The 13,719-nt window shown below is 36.1% G+C and overlaps 1 protein-coding gene across 14 annotated transcripts in view; it reads right to left on the bottom strand.

Moving 5' to 3' along the window:
• Positions 1-13,719, bottom strand: part of PAM (peptidylglycine alpha-amidating monooxygenase) — a 337,150-nt gene that overhangs the window by 308,453 nt on the left and 14,978 nt on the right. For 12 of the 14 annotated variants that reach the window (XM_066381912.1, XM_066381917.1, XM_066381920.1 and 9 more), the window contains exon 2: positions 10,969-11,052. The exons of the other annotated variants lie outside the window; for them this stretch is intronic. The gene's annotated coding sequence lies outside the window, so the exon portion shown is untranslated. The remainder of the gene's footprint in view (positions 1-10,968; positions 11,053-13,719) is intronic. 14 annotated transcript variants of the gene reach the window in all.

Below are 13,719 nucleotides of genomic sequence, written 5' to 3'. Positions count from 1 at the left end.
AAGTGAAATTCAGAACATAATAATTGAGGAGTGGTAATGAACAGCCTTAATTTACAAATCTCAGATGAAAGCATAAGATCGTTTTCCGCTTCCAGAGCTGCTACCTCCTTCTCCCTGCTCTGTAAGGGTCAAGTGGAACAGCTATATTATCATTATTATTACTAATTATAATCACACTTTGCTTGGTAGCTTTTTTATATATAACTCTTGATGTAGAAATTGTTATGATATACTCTTGACCTTTATACTATGGATCAAAGAGTAGTAATTTACTTATTCCTGTTCAGAGTAATGACGACTTGCTACTGATTGAGGATTATGGGAAAAAAAATTTAATTGTAAGGAATATGGAGCCTAGTTCCTTCGGACCCCAACTTTGCACTAAAAAATTTGAATGTGTCTAAACTGAAAGCTAAGTTTTTATTTCTATACATTTAGAAATAGACTATGTGTTGGTACCTTGCTACATTTTCTCCATGAATGCTTCAGAATTTAATTCCTAGAAATTCTCTGGTATGCAGTCATTCCCTTCAGTGTTCAGAAATTCATAAATAGACATAAACAACAAAGACACAAAAACTGTTGATAGCAGCAATTTAGAAAATAAGACTAAGTAGAAAGTGAGAAAAACAGTTTTCTGTACTAATACAAGCTTACATTTAATGACTGATAACTAAATGTTGAGCACTTCTCATAATACTTCAAACATGCATTAACTCATCCAATTCTTACAAAAATCCTATAAAATGGGTAACATCAATTTAGCCATTTTGCAGGTAAGGAGCGGAAGGAAAATATCGAATGTCACATCTGCTGTAAGTGGGTGGAAATCAGTCTGGCTCCAGAAACCTGTAGATTTGATCATGACACACAACCGCCTCCTTTATCAGCTGCAAGGAGAATTTTATTCTTGTTTTCCCTATCTCAGTTTTTTTCTCTGAAAATAAATGTGTTTGTTTTTTGTTTGACTCAAGAATGGAATAGTAAGTTTATAAAAAGTAACTTTTGTTCTATAATTTTGCTAACACATTCTACCAATTCTATTTATAACTAAAAATAACTTTATATAAATGATCAAATATATGAGATTATAGATTGTTTCAAGCTCATCTTTATCTTAATATGAAAGTAAATTAACATATTTTAAAATAAATTATTTAATGCATATATATATATAAAACCATTTGAATAAGTGATTTTAAAAATGTAATTATTGTGGTGAGAAATCCCAGAACTACACCCCAGTTCCCATTTGCTTTCAAAGTTCTAGATCCAAATTCTCAACTAGGCAAGACATCTCTCAGATACTTAAGGGTGCCTCATAGTCAGCATCTTTATTGCTTCCCCTAGCTTACACTTGGTAGGGTCATTTCTGCCTTGTTTAATGACTACATTCTTGAATCACCCAGAAAGAAACTTCATATTCTTCTGACCTGGCTCTTTCCTTCAACGCCCTCAATTCATTCAGTTACAGAATTTCACCAATTCTGTTTCTGAAACATCTCCTGAATCTATCATCTACCTTTATTCCTATATACACTGCTCTATTCTTCACCCTATCTTCTTAACCCCATGATCCTATAAAGGTAACAACTTCTTTATGATCCTGTACAAGTTGCCTTAGCCTCTGATTTGTTCCTCATCAGTCCCCTACGTATCTATCAGAGTTCTCTTCTAAAACACAAAGCTTTAAAAGCTTTTAAGAGCTTAAAATTATTTATAGTGGAAGTTCCAAACTTTAAAATGTAGTAGAGTCACCTGGAGGGTTTGTTAAAATAAACATCGATTTCTGGGGTGATGACCCCAACATTCTGATTCAACAGGATTATGATGGGGCCCAAGAATCTGCGTTTCCTACCAGTTCTTAGGTGGTGCTAACACTGCTGGGGCAGTGACCACTCTGGAGTTTCCCAACCAGTGCGGCACATTAAATCTCCTTGGACAGTTTTATAAATGTCCTGCTGAACCCTAAAGCAATTACATGCAGGCACTGAATTTTTTTTAATCTTAGAGGTGATTCTGATTTGCGGGCAGTATTATATATTTGAAAATTATTAAGTGATCTCCCCCCCACACACAAAAAAAATGGTAACAATATGAGGAGATGGCAATGTTAATTAGCTTGACTGTGGTAATCATTTTATAATATAGCAAAATATCACATTGTATACCTTAAATATATACAATTTTATTTGTAAATTATATGTCAATAAAGTAAAAAAAAATTAGCTATGTGCCCTTTATTTTTATTTACAAAATCTGGCAACCCTACCAACATTATTTCTAACTGGGCCCTATAAATTATGTAGCTGATCCTGATCATAAAAACAAATTTAAAAATTTATTTCATAAGGCAAATGGATGAACTGAGTAATATACGACACTGGCTGAACTCATACTGAGTGAGAACTTTCTTACTTTTTACTTGAGCATCTTTCTTTCCTGTTCTCAACCCCTCCCCCCCCATAAACACAACTTTACTGCCAAGTTGAGAGAAGGTGTAAAAATGGTGCTGCCACCAGGGAAATGAAAAATGTGGAATCGGGTGCTCATTAGAGATTCGGTTACAACCAACAATATGGAGAATAAAACAGCAAGAAAGAAAACTTAAAAAGGATTTTTCACAATAGCACAATTTCTTTAAAAAAAACAATAACTAAATGGAAAAAGAAGCCAACATGTTGCCTGTACTACTATATCCTGGTAATAAATAAAAGGAGACAGAGAGTGAAAGGGAAAATAGAGCAAGTACTAGGAACATAGAACTTAATTGATTCTGCCTTTTCTACTACCCGGAACTTAAAAACCTAATATTGACTTTGGAAATATTTCTAAAGCCTGTGATGCTATTTTAATTCTTACATATTATGTTTGAAATGTTTGCATACACTTCTCAATAAGTATAGGGATGTTTTTTCTTCAAGTGCCTTTCTGAAATACGGATTGGAGTCTTTTCTTCCTTTCTTATAGTTGTCAATCAAATATATTATTTGCGTCTACTTCAAACTCATTTTGCAACAAAGGATTTCAAATTTTCTGTTTCTTCTGGGGGAATGAGTAAGGGTGAAACAAACAAGGAAAACAAACAAGGAAGATGATTTTATATAATCTTTTCATTTCAGATCCTGGTTCCTTCCTGCTATGAACTTAATGCCCAAGAGCAGCTTCACTGTGCTCCCGATATGGACAAGATGAAAGAAGTGCTTATAGCCTATAAAGAGCAAGTGCACCTTGGGTGCAAATCTTGAAAAAGGGCAAAGATTGATTTAATCTTTAAAGAAAATATAACGTGCTTTGAAACATTCAGGTTTGAAATTCTTCAAATGCCGACCTCCTAGGAGTACCAGTTTCACAAGCAGGACATAACAGCAGTTTCTCCTTAAGGCCTGAAGCAAGTAGACTGAAGTAGGTAGTGGGGCAGAGCATGGACAAGGGCAGCAGAAGGCCTGTCTTCTGATCCCAACTCAGTCACTTATGAACCCTATGACCTTGCGCAAACTTTTTAGGCTCTTGGTACTTCATCTACATAAGGGGGATAAATGATAATAACAGGACCTGTTCTATAGGGTTGTTGTAAGCCTTAAAAAGGTACTAGAACAATGCCTGGTCCATAAAAGCACCATGAAAGTGTTGTCACTACATGAGCATTAAAAATATTTCTGTGTTTAATCTACAAAAGCAAGCCTTGGTCAATAATAGCTAACCTTCTCACTTATTCTTCCTGGCATGCATAATGGAGATCAAGGTTTTAAAGAAAAGTGTTATTTTTGTCTTTTATTTCTAATCCAGAGTCAGAGCTTGAAGAAAGCTAACACTACTTTAAAGCAGAACCCGGCTGCCAGGCACTGTGATGCACAAAGAGCAGTGCGGGAGACTCTGGAGACGTGGATTAAGGTCCTGGTTCAGCTATGCTGTAACTGCACTTCAGCATTTTGTTCTGTTCTCATCTGTAAAAGAAGAAGGTACCCATTGAATTTCTAATATTTCTTCCAGAACTAAAATTCTGATTTTGTAACCTTTAATTTTAATGTCAATTTGTCAAAAAGAAATTCAGTGAACTTCTACTCACCAAAGGGCCTTCTTGTGGTCATTTTTCCTGAAGTTCTCATATTCTATGCTCTCATACTAGGGTATGTATCATCCTATACTGTACATACTTTTCACCCCTCAAATCCAGACAATTAAATAATGCCAAAGCTAAAAGTTTCCATTACTAGCTCAGCCTGGCAGAAAAATTAATAATATCTATTAGTGCTGTATGCAACATTTTTATCTACATTAATAAATACTATATTATACTAAAGACAGATTACTGCTCTCAAAGTAGTGCTTCTTAATCTGACACAATTTTACTTACTCCCCAGGAGACATCTGGCAATGTCTAGAGTCATTTTGTATCATTACAACTTAGGGGTGTGCTCTTGTGTGGAGTGGGTAGAAGCCAGTGATGTTGTTAAATATCCTCCAACCCCTAATCCAAAATGTTAAAAGTGCTAAGGTTGAGAAATCCTACCCTAAAGCAATGGGTTTCCACGGGGGCAGAACTGCCCTCTAGAGAGCAATTCAGAAATCTGGTCATCAGGGTTGGTGTGGGGAGAGGGCCACTGGGCAAGCAATATTAACAGGTAGGGTTTCAGAGGTCATCCTGCAATGTGCAATACAATCAATCCTTCTTAATGAAGTACAGTACCACATCCTGCTCGCCTTTTAAATGTTCCACGTAGGTCATAAACCGGTTTATGATTATCTAAGCCTAGAACTTCATCCCATTTTACATACAAAACCAAGGAAATTTCTGCACAGTTTAAAAACTTCTTTGGTTAGACAATGGAACTATGTAAATAAAAAGAACATGGTATTTTGTCTGATTTGGAACTTTGCCAAGAACAGCTCATGAGTCTGGAAAACTAACATCACTAACCAGAATGCCATTCATAGCCTGACCAGGCGGCGGTGCAGTGAATAGAGCGTCCGACTGGGACGTGGAAGACCTGGGTTCAAGATCTCAAAGTCGCCAGCTTGAGTGCGAGCTCATTGGGTTTGAGCAAGGATCACCAGCTTGATCCCAAGGTCGCTGGCTCAAGCAAGGGGTCAGTTGGTCTGCTCTAGCCCCCCCGCCCCCGGTCAGGGCACATATGAGAAATCAATCAATGGACAACTAAGGAACCGCAACGAAGAATTGATGTTTCTAATCTCTCTCCCTTCCTGTCTGTCTGACCCTATCTGTTCCTCTCTCTGACTCTGTCTCTGCCACAAAAAATAGAATGCCATTCAAAAAAAATTGAATGCCATTCATAGTTTTTCGAATGGCCAATACAACATCCATCTGCATTTGTAGCCATCACATATACTGTTTAGCTTCTAAATATACTTCATTACACCTTCCTGTGTGATCATAACTAAGCATTTACATATTAAAATACCTATTAACTACTTGATTTGTATTGCTCTTATGTTACAATTAGGGATTATATTTTTTTATTTAACATGTAAGCAGGTTATATTATATATGAATTTTATTTCATGGTAGTAAAAAGAGCACTACAAAACATATGCTATAAAAAGAAGCATTAGATCCAATAGGGTTGAGAATCTGTGCTTACAGATGATCTAATTCAACCCCTTCATTTTATGGAAACCAAGGGTCCTAGAGGGCAAGCCCAGGTGGTTTCCACACAGATCTTTCTCTTCTATTCTGATCTTAGATCCATGCTATGAACAGACCTCTGAGTACTAGTGACTGCCCGATTCAAATTCACACAAAGAATTCCCACAAACACACAGTTTAACCTAACCTATACCACATCAACATATAAAATATTACCTTGGGGTCCATGACAAGGATAAACTGAGAAAATTGTCCTCATCAACCCATCGAAAAACTAAGCTTCATTCATTTGGTTGTCTATGTAATTTTCCATGTAAAAACAAAGTGAGTGAAAATGAGAATGACTCATTTCAGAGGTTTCTAATTTGGCAAGATTAAATCACCAGAGGTCTAAAATTTCCTCTGGAACAAAATGCCACAGACCCAGGTTTTGGAAGAAAACAATAAGAATAATCTATTCGAGCAGTCTGACAACTCATTTTATCCATTCATATGGGGTTCAGTTTTCATTTCACTCTAAATGCCAGGGAGACCACATGCCTGTTTTGATAACTCTGACTCCTTAATATGATTTTGGGTAACATTACAATATCCTTCCTGAAACCTTAATTTTCCCTCTTGGTTACCTGTGAGGCAAACATTAATTGAGTGCTTCTCATTTAAAACACTGTACATAATCCTCCACGGAATTATGAGACAGAAGACAAACTGTCTGCCTTTGACAATGTTACCACCTAAAAGAGGAGACAGAATATAAATATATAAACACAAGTACAGAGCAAAATCAAGGAGACTGCAAAAGAGCAATATGCAAGTATTAAAGGGAAAGGCAATCGATTCTTAAAGAACAAAAACATATGGGGAGCTGAGAAGCTGAAAGACAATCCTCCCACATCTCCTTTTTAAAGTGTCTGTGATGCAGCCTTCGTGTGTGTCTGTGTGTGTGTGTGTGTGTGTGTGTGTGTGTGTGTGTGTGTTAGGGGGCAGGCAAGGGAAGGATTGAAGAGGCGCTCATGGGTATCTAGTCTGCTCACCCCAATATGGCACAATGCCATTCAGGTCTTAAGTCGCAATGAACAAAGTTCTGTCTGCAGAAGAAGAGACCACAGGTCTCTCAAGGGCAGAGAAATGTGGCAGATGACCTTTCATTCTCAGCAGCACAGAAGAAATAAACAGAACTGTATCATAGGAATCTCTAATTTAGCCAAACAACTTTTCTCTCTCTTTTTAACTTCCCTCTATCAAAACGGAGGGATAACTTCAATCATCTCTGTTTTGAAGATTAAATTTAAAAAGTGGTTTAACCACCAGTTTCTATTTTTAAGGGACAATAAAAGGCCTCCACATAGTAAACAGAGCCCTGGGAACAAACAGCAACAACATTCCCTGTTCCTCATATACTCAAATATAAATCACTTGTCTTAGATAAAAGGAGGTTTTCATTATGTGCATTTTGCCCACAGGTTCATTCTAGGAAGAAAAAGTCTCATTTGGGCTAGTTTTTAAATTTTCTAGTAGAATCAGATCTCTTACCCTTACTATTAGGTCTCTATTTTCAGAAACCCACTTACATACTTGATGTTTTCCCCATCTAAAATTTCATTCATTCTATTAAAATTTATGGAACACTTGCTCTGTTCCACTGCTATGTTTGTGTCCTAAAAATCCCAGCCCTACGAAGCTTCAATTCTAATGGAGACAGACAATAAGGGGGAAACTTCTCAGGAATTAATGCCCTGGGTTCAAATATGATAAAAGGGAAAAAATCACAAACCAATGGAAAAGAAAGAGACTGTTCTCCAAGTTGTTTTTAAGTGAGGAGGGGATCAAATTTTAATTATTCCTCACACTTCCCACACAGACACACACACAAATACTCACACAACCAGGTAGATTGAAAACAACAGAGGGAAAGAGAGGGGACAGAGACAGAGTAAAAAAAATTACTGATAAAGTAGAAGAAAATTTAGGTCAGTTATACCAGATCATTTTAAAGGAGTAAAAAGAAGCAACAGCAATGGACCCACAAATTAAATTAGAATATGAACAGTGAGTAAATAGATGAGAAATTAAAAAACAGTAAACACAGTATGACTTTATTCTATATTTATCAACACATACATATTTATGAGGAAATAAAATCAAATGTTAACAGTAATCAATTATGGCTGATATTTTTTTTTCTTATTTTGTGTTCAGTTTCTTGATGTTAGATAATGAATTTGTATCACACTTTAATTTTCTAATATCTATTTTTCAAAGCTATTTAATTAATTTGTTCACTAATTTTTTTTTCACATGATTGTAATTTGGGCACATAACGGGATAGGTTTATAACTCTTTATGTGTTTTTTAGTGTTCTGTTCATCTTAAAAAATATTTTCCCCTAATGCTATTTCTTATTGATTTTCAGCTGCTGAAAACTGCTGCTCTGACAGATAATTATTTTTTAAAGCTGGAGTAATTATGTCCAATAATAAATGTCCAATCATAGTAACAGGTGTGATGATGATTAAGTATTCATAAAAGGGATATACTAGAGCAAAACCAATTTGTCTATAGGTGATGACCAGATTCGGCACTCAGCCTGATACACATAGCAGACTTGATAAGAAACTTCAATAAATGAGCCAGAATAGGGTTGTTAAACAGTGAAAGGTCCTATCATAAAAGATCAGCAGAAACAATCTGAATGTCCAAAACAGAATTCTTAAAACATTTTCCTACAAAAAAAATGCACACTCTTTAAGATAAATCTGAAAGCTGAAACGTATAAAGACATCCATATGCCATCTGATCAGACACTAGATTTAAAAACATTCTATTTTATACAGAATTAGCATGACATTAAAGAAAGAAAAAGGTCCTGGCCAGTTGGCTCAGTGGTAGAGCGTTGGTCCAGCGTGTGATGTACTGGGTTCAATTCCTGGTCAGGGCACACAGAAGCAGCGACCATTTGCTTCTCCCCCCTTCCCCGTCCCTCCCTCCCTCTCTCTCTCTCTCTCTCTCTTCTTCTTCCGCAGCCATGGCTCAGCTGGTACGAGTACATCAGCCTCGGTGCTGAGGATGGCTCCATGGAGCCTTGGCCTCAGGTGCTAAAAATTGCTTGGTTGCGAGCATGGCCCAAGATGGGCAAAGCAGTGGCCCCAGATGGATCCAGGTTGGGGCACATGTGGGAGTCTGACTATCTCCTCTCTACTACCTTGTAAAAAGGGAAGGAAGAGAGGGAGGGAAGGAAGGGAGGGAGGGAGGGAGGGAAGGAAGGGAGGGAGGGAGGGAGGAAGGAGGGAGAGAGGAAGAAAGAAAGAATAAATTTTTTTTAAGTTCTAAGTGAAAAATGCCAGTCACAAAAAGACAAATACTATATAATTCCAATTATATGAGGTACCTAAAATAAGGAAATTCATAGAAACATAATATAAAATGATAGTTACCAGGATTAGGGTGAGGAGGAAGTAGAAAACTGTTATCTAATAGGTAGAGTTTCAGTTTTGCAAAATAAAAAAGCTCTGGAGATCTGTTGCACAACAATGTAAACATACTTAACATTACTGAACTGTACACTTAAAAGTAGTTAAGATAACAAACTATGTGATGTTTTTATCACAATGAAAAGATAGATAGCCCTGGCCAGATAGCTCAGTTGGTTAGAGCATTGTCCTGATATGGAAAAGGTTACAGGTTCATTCCTTGGTCAGGACATATCCAGGAACAGATCGATGTCTGTCTCTTTCTCTCTCCCCCTTCCTCTCTCTCTAAAGTCAATAAAATTTTCTTAACTAGATAAAAAAATTTTAAAGTAATACAAAACGCTTCATATTATACCAAATTACTAATACTGAAGACCAGAGAAAGGTGTCGTATCAACAATATCAACAGCATTGTTTCAAAATTTTTTCTTCAGGCAAAATTCCACTCAAATTATGTAGAGTCTGATAAAGTGGCATTTTAAATCATTTGGGGGAAAATAATTATTCAATTAATGATGCTGAATTAACCTGTATAATTTATATAAAAATATACATTTAGATATTTATGACATACATAAAATGAAATTTCAGAATTAAATAGTTAAGTATGAAATGTAAAATTACAAAACTAGACTAAAAATATAGGTAAATATCATCTTATCTTAGATTGAGAATATATTTTAAAAAATAAAAACAATTGGGAAGATAAATGTCTGACATTTATCTTCAATAACTGAAATAAGTATCTTCAATAATTGAAATACAAAAATTGAAAAAGATCATATCTTTTTTTTTAAAACAAAAACCACCACATATAAAAACAGAAGGGAAACAAACAGAGAAAATTGATTTGGATAATATCTGACAATGAATTAATAACCTTAATGTATACATAGGTATTATAAAGAACAAAAAATAGATATAAATGTAGAAGTGACAAAAAAAAACCTTTAGACATTTTAAGCACAAGATAAACTAACAACTTTAATAGTAATTATAGAAATAACAAGAGCTAAAGCTATGAGCTACTTCTCAGTGTTGTATGTTATACATCCAATCTCATCTCAACTCCCACAACTATTTGAGATACAAAGAAAAATCTTCGGCTATTTTCTAGATGAGAGAACCAAATAACAAACAGGTCACATTCCAAGAGAAGGTAGTGTCATTTAGAGCAACTGTCTTAATTACTACCCTCTACTGCTTCCATAAATAAAAGCCAAAAAGGGATACCTTTGTACTCTATCAAACGTCATCTAGGGCAGGCGTCCAGAAACCAGACCTCAAATCAAAGTCCTGCCACCTGGTTTTTGCACGGCCTGCAAACTAAGTGTAAACTGGTTCATACATTTTTAGTTGTTGAAAAAAAATAAAAATAACATTTGGTCATGTGAAATTATATATGACATTTAAATTAAATAAACCTTTATGGATTGTCTATGGCTGCTTTCATGCCACAATGGCAGAGCTGAGCAGTTGCAACAAAGACTGTGTGAGAACCCTGCAAAGCCTGGAATTTCTACCCCATTTAGCCCTTCACAGAAAATGCTGGCTGACTCCCGATCTGGGATGTGGTCAGCTGGGCCCTCTTCCACGCTGTGACTGGAAATGGTAGATGTAACAAAAAGCAAGAACTTCATATCGTTATACTTATGGACCCCAAAATTTAAGTTTATTACAAATAAATGTAAAATTCAAAGATTTTTTTATGGAAAACATTTTTTTCAGCAGTGTGAATCCAGGAAATCTGACTACTGGTCCATAGTTCAGGGACAGTACTAGAATGAGTTCTATACTTAAAGACTGACTCCAGGTCTGACCTGTGGTGCTGCAGTAGATAAAGCATTGACCTGGAATGCTGAGGTCAGTGGTTCAAAGCCCTGGGCTTACCTGGTCAAGGCACATATGGGAGTTGGTGCTTCCTGATCCTCCAACCTTCCTCTCTTTTTTCCCCTTCTCTAAAATGAATAAAATCTAAAAAAAAAAAAAAAAAAAAGAAAGAAAAAAAGACTAACTCCAAAGGGGAACAAAACACTCTTCAAATTTATCAAGCTCCACCCATTAAACTGGTATTCCTAAAGTCCTATGACTCTGAACTATCAAAAAAACCTTGAAATTATTGCTACCAAGTTATATAACATATTTATTTATGAAGACTTCTTTTTGGTTAAATCACATTAAACTACAGATGCTAATGATACATTAATATCATGAACTCTAAAGATAGACAAGATTAAATAAAATCCATCTTGAGTATGAGTCAACTCAAAACTGACATTTACTTTCAGCAAAATAACATTATCACATAAATTAATACAATTACTTAAATCTGGTTTTATAGTTTTGTTGGCATTTAGGTTGCAAATTTGTCTTATTTTATAACTACATAAGTGCTATAGACTAAGACATTTACTTCACCTTGGAATATGTTTACATAACATTATGATAAACATAATTAAGTCAAAGTGGAAGTGAGGATGTTTTCCTTTGAAAAGGGCCAATATACATTTCACAAGTTCGAGAACACTGTGCGTATCTCTTGAATTGCATAAGCATCCTAGCTCATGAATTTGAGAAAAGACTGGTTGCACTCCCCTTCTGCTGTCTCACATGTTTGGTTACTGACCGGCAACCGCCATCAGGATGAGAAGGATTGCAATAGAAAGACCAGTACCACATGTGTTCACATTCAAAAACAAAGTGCCTTATTTTTGTGGACCTCAATTTTCTGTAAAAGAGGGCCAATGGTTTTCACTGCAGCAGTATAGATAGCTTTAGAATATTCCAGGTAAGGTATACAACACATAATAATAATAATTAATAAGAAGAAGAATTAACAATAAATACCTAATATTTAGGTACTAAGCAACTAACCATGTACCAGGCATTTTGTATGCATTTTATATGCATCACCTCAAAGAATTACAACCACCACACTATATGAAATAAGTACCAGCACGTCCCTGTTTTAAAGATGACAAAGCTGAGGCACTGAGAGGGTCAGTAATTTGCCTAAGGTGGTATAGTTAGTAAGAGGCAGAGCCAAGAATGGACCCAAATGTCTAATGCCAGGAAGCTGCTTTTCTTCTACTCTATAAAACACTACCTCAATAAACGGAAGCAATTATTTGATACTGACATCCATATTTTACCAGAATTGGAACACACTAACATTTCTTTTAGACCCAGCTACAGACCTTCCAGCGCACCTTCGCCTCCGAGGGGGTCCTCTGAGCCACTCGGGTCATAAACCGTTCCACAATTCTATTTTTCAGTTGGCTCAGGCTTCTCTTTATATAATCTGGGGCATACAGTGTAACTTTATTTTTGAAAGGCTTCAAAATTCTAACTGACAGCAGTGTAAACATCAATTTCCTCTTCTTCTCAGGATGCTAATGGATCCCTCCCCCAGCCTTGCCTCCCTTTGTGTCTGAGTTGGAAACTCAACCAAGCCACCAGGCAGGTGTACACAGTGCTTACAGGAGGAAGGCGGAAACAGCATCACCACCAGTTTCGCTGTACAGATGAAAATATGCTTTGTTAACATTACAAAGTTGGTGAGTTTAAACCCCAGAAAGATTATGCTCTACAAAATAAAACTACTTTCTTCTCATCAGCTATGTTTCCTCTGCTTAAGAGTGTAGCACCAATGACAAAGGTTTTCTATTTTATTTCACCTGGCAAATGGGTTTGTTTTCATTTTAAAAGGCATCCTAAATGATCATTATAACAGAATTTTAATATTTAGAAATGGAAAAAATATTTTACTGGGTGTTAGAGTTCCCAACCACCCCTAACTGAACCCCCTGGGATGGAGTACCATTAGTTCCCTCTTATCCATGGGAACAGATCCAAAGCACTGGTAGACGCCTAAAACTAAGGATAATAATGAACCCTGTATAGAAAATGTTTTTTCCTATGCACACATACAGATGATAAAATTTAAGTTATCACATAGGCACAATAAGAGTTTAACAACAATAACTGATAAGAAAACTAAAAATTATGACATACTGTAATAAAAGTTGTATGAATGTGGTCTCTCTCTTTCTCAAAATATCTTACTGTACTTGCCCTTCTTGCGATGTGAGGCAATAGAGGGCCTCCATGGTGAGACGCAATGAGGTGAATGATGTAGGCATTGAGACATAGCATCAGGCTCCTATAAGGGTAACTTAAACCATGACGTGACAATTGATCTGATAACCCAGACAGTTAGTAAGTGCCTAAGGGGCAGGAGCGTATACAGCATGGACATGCTGGACAAAGGGGCAATTCACATCTAGCACGGGACAGTGAGAGGCTTCATCACACTACTCAGTACAGCAGGGAATTTTTAGCTTATGAATTGTTTATTTCTGTAATTTTCCATGTAATATTTTGGAGTGCAGTTGAATGTCAGTAACTGACATCAGAAGCAAAACAATGAATAAGGAGGATTACTGTATACATTGTACTAAAAAATAAAGGTTTTTAATTGCTGCAAGGCCTAACTTCTTTGGAGAGAATCTAAAACGCCACTAGGAGTTTATAACTCCCCAAAAGCTTAACAAAAACCCTGTGGATTATTTTCTTTTCTGCACAGCTGCAACCTTCAAATGGTTTCACTGCACAAAATACTTTAATATGCTCAAATATTAG

Source organism: Saccopteryx leptura, chromosome 4 (genome assembly GCF_036850995.1).
Source record: "Saccopteryx leptura isolate mSacLep1 chromosome 4, mSacLep1_pri_phased_curated, whole genome shotgun sequence".
Taxonomy (NCBI): Eukaryota; Metazoa; Chordata; class Mammalia; order Chiroptera; family Emballonuridae; genus Saccopteryx; species Saccopteryx leptura.
The sequence above is the reverse complement of the archived record's forward strand: the minus strand, read 5'-3'. Positions and strand labels throughout refer to the sequence as shown.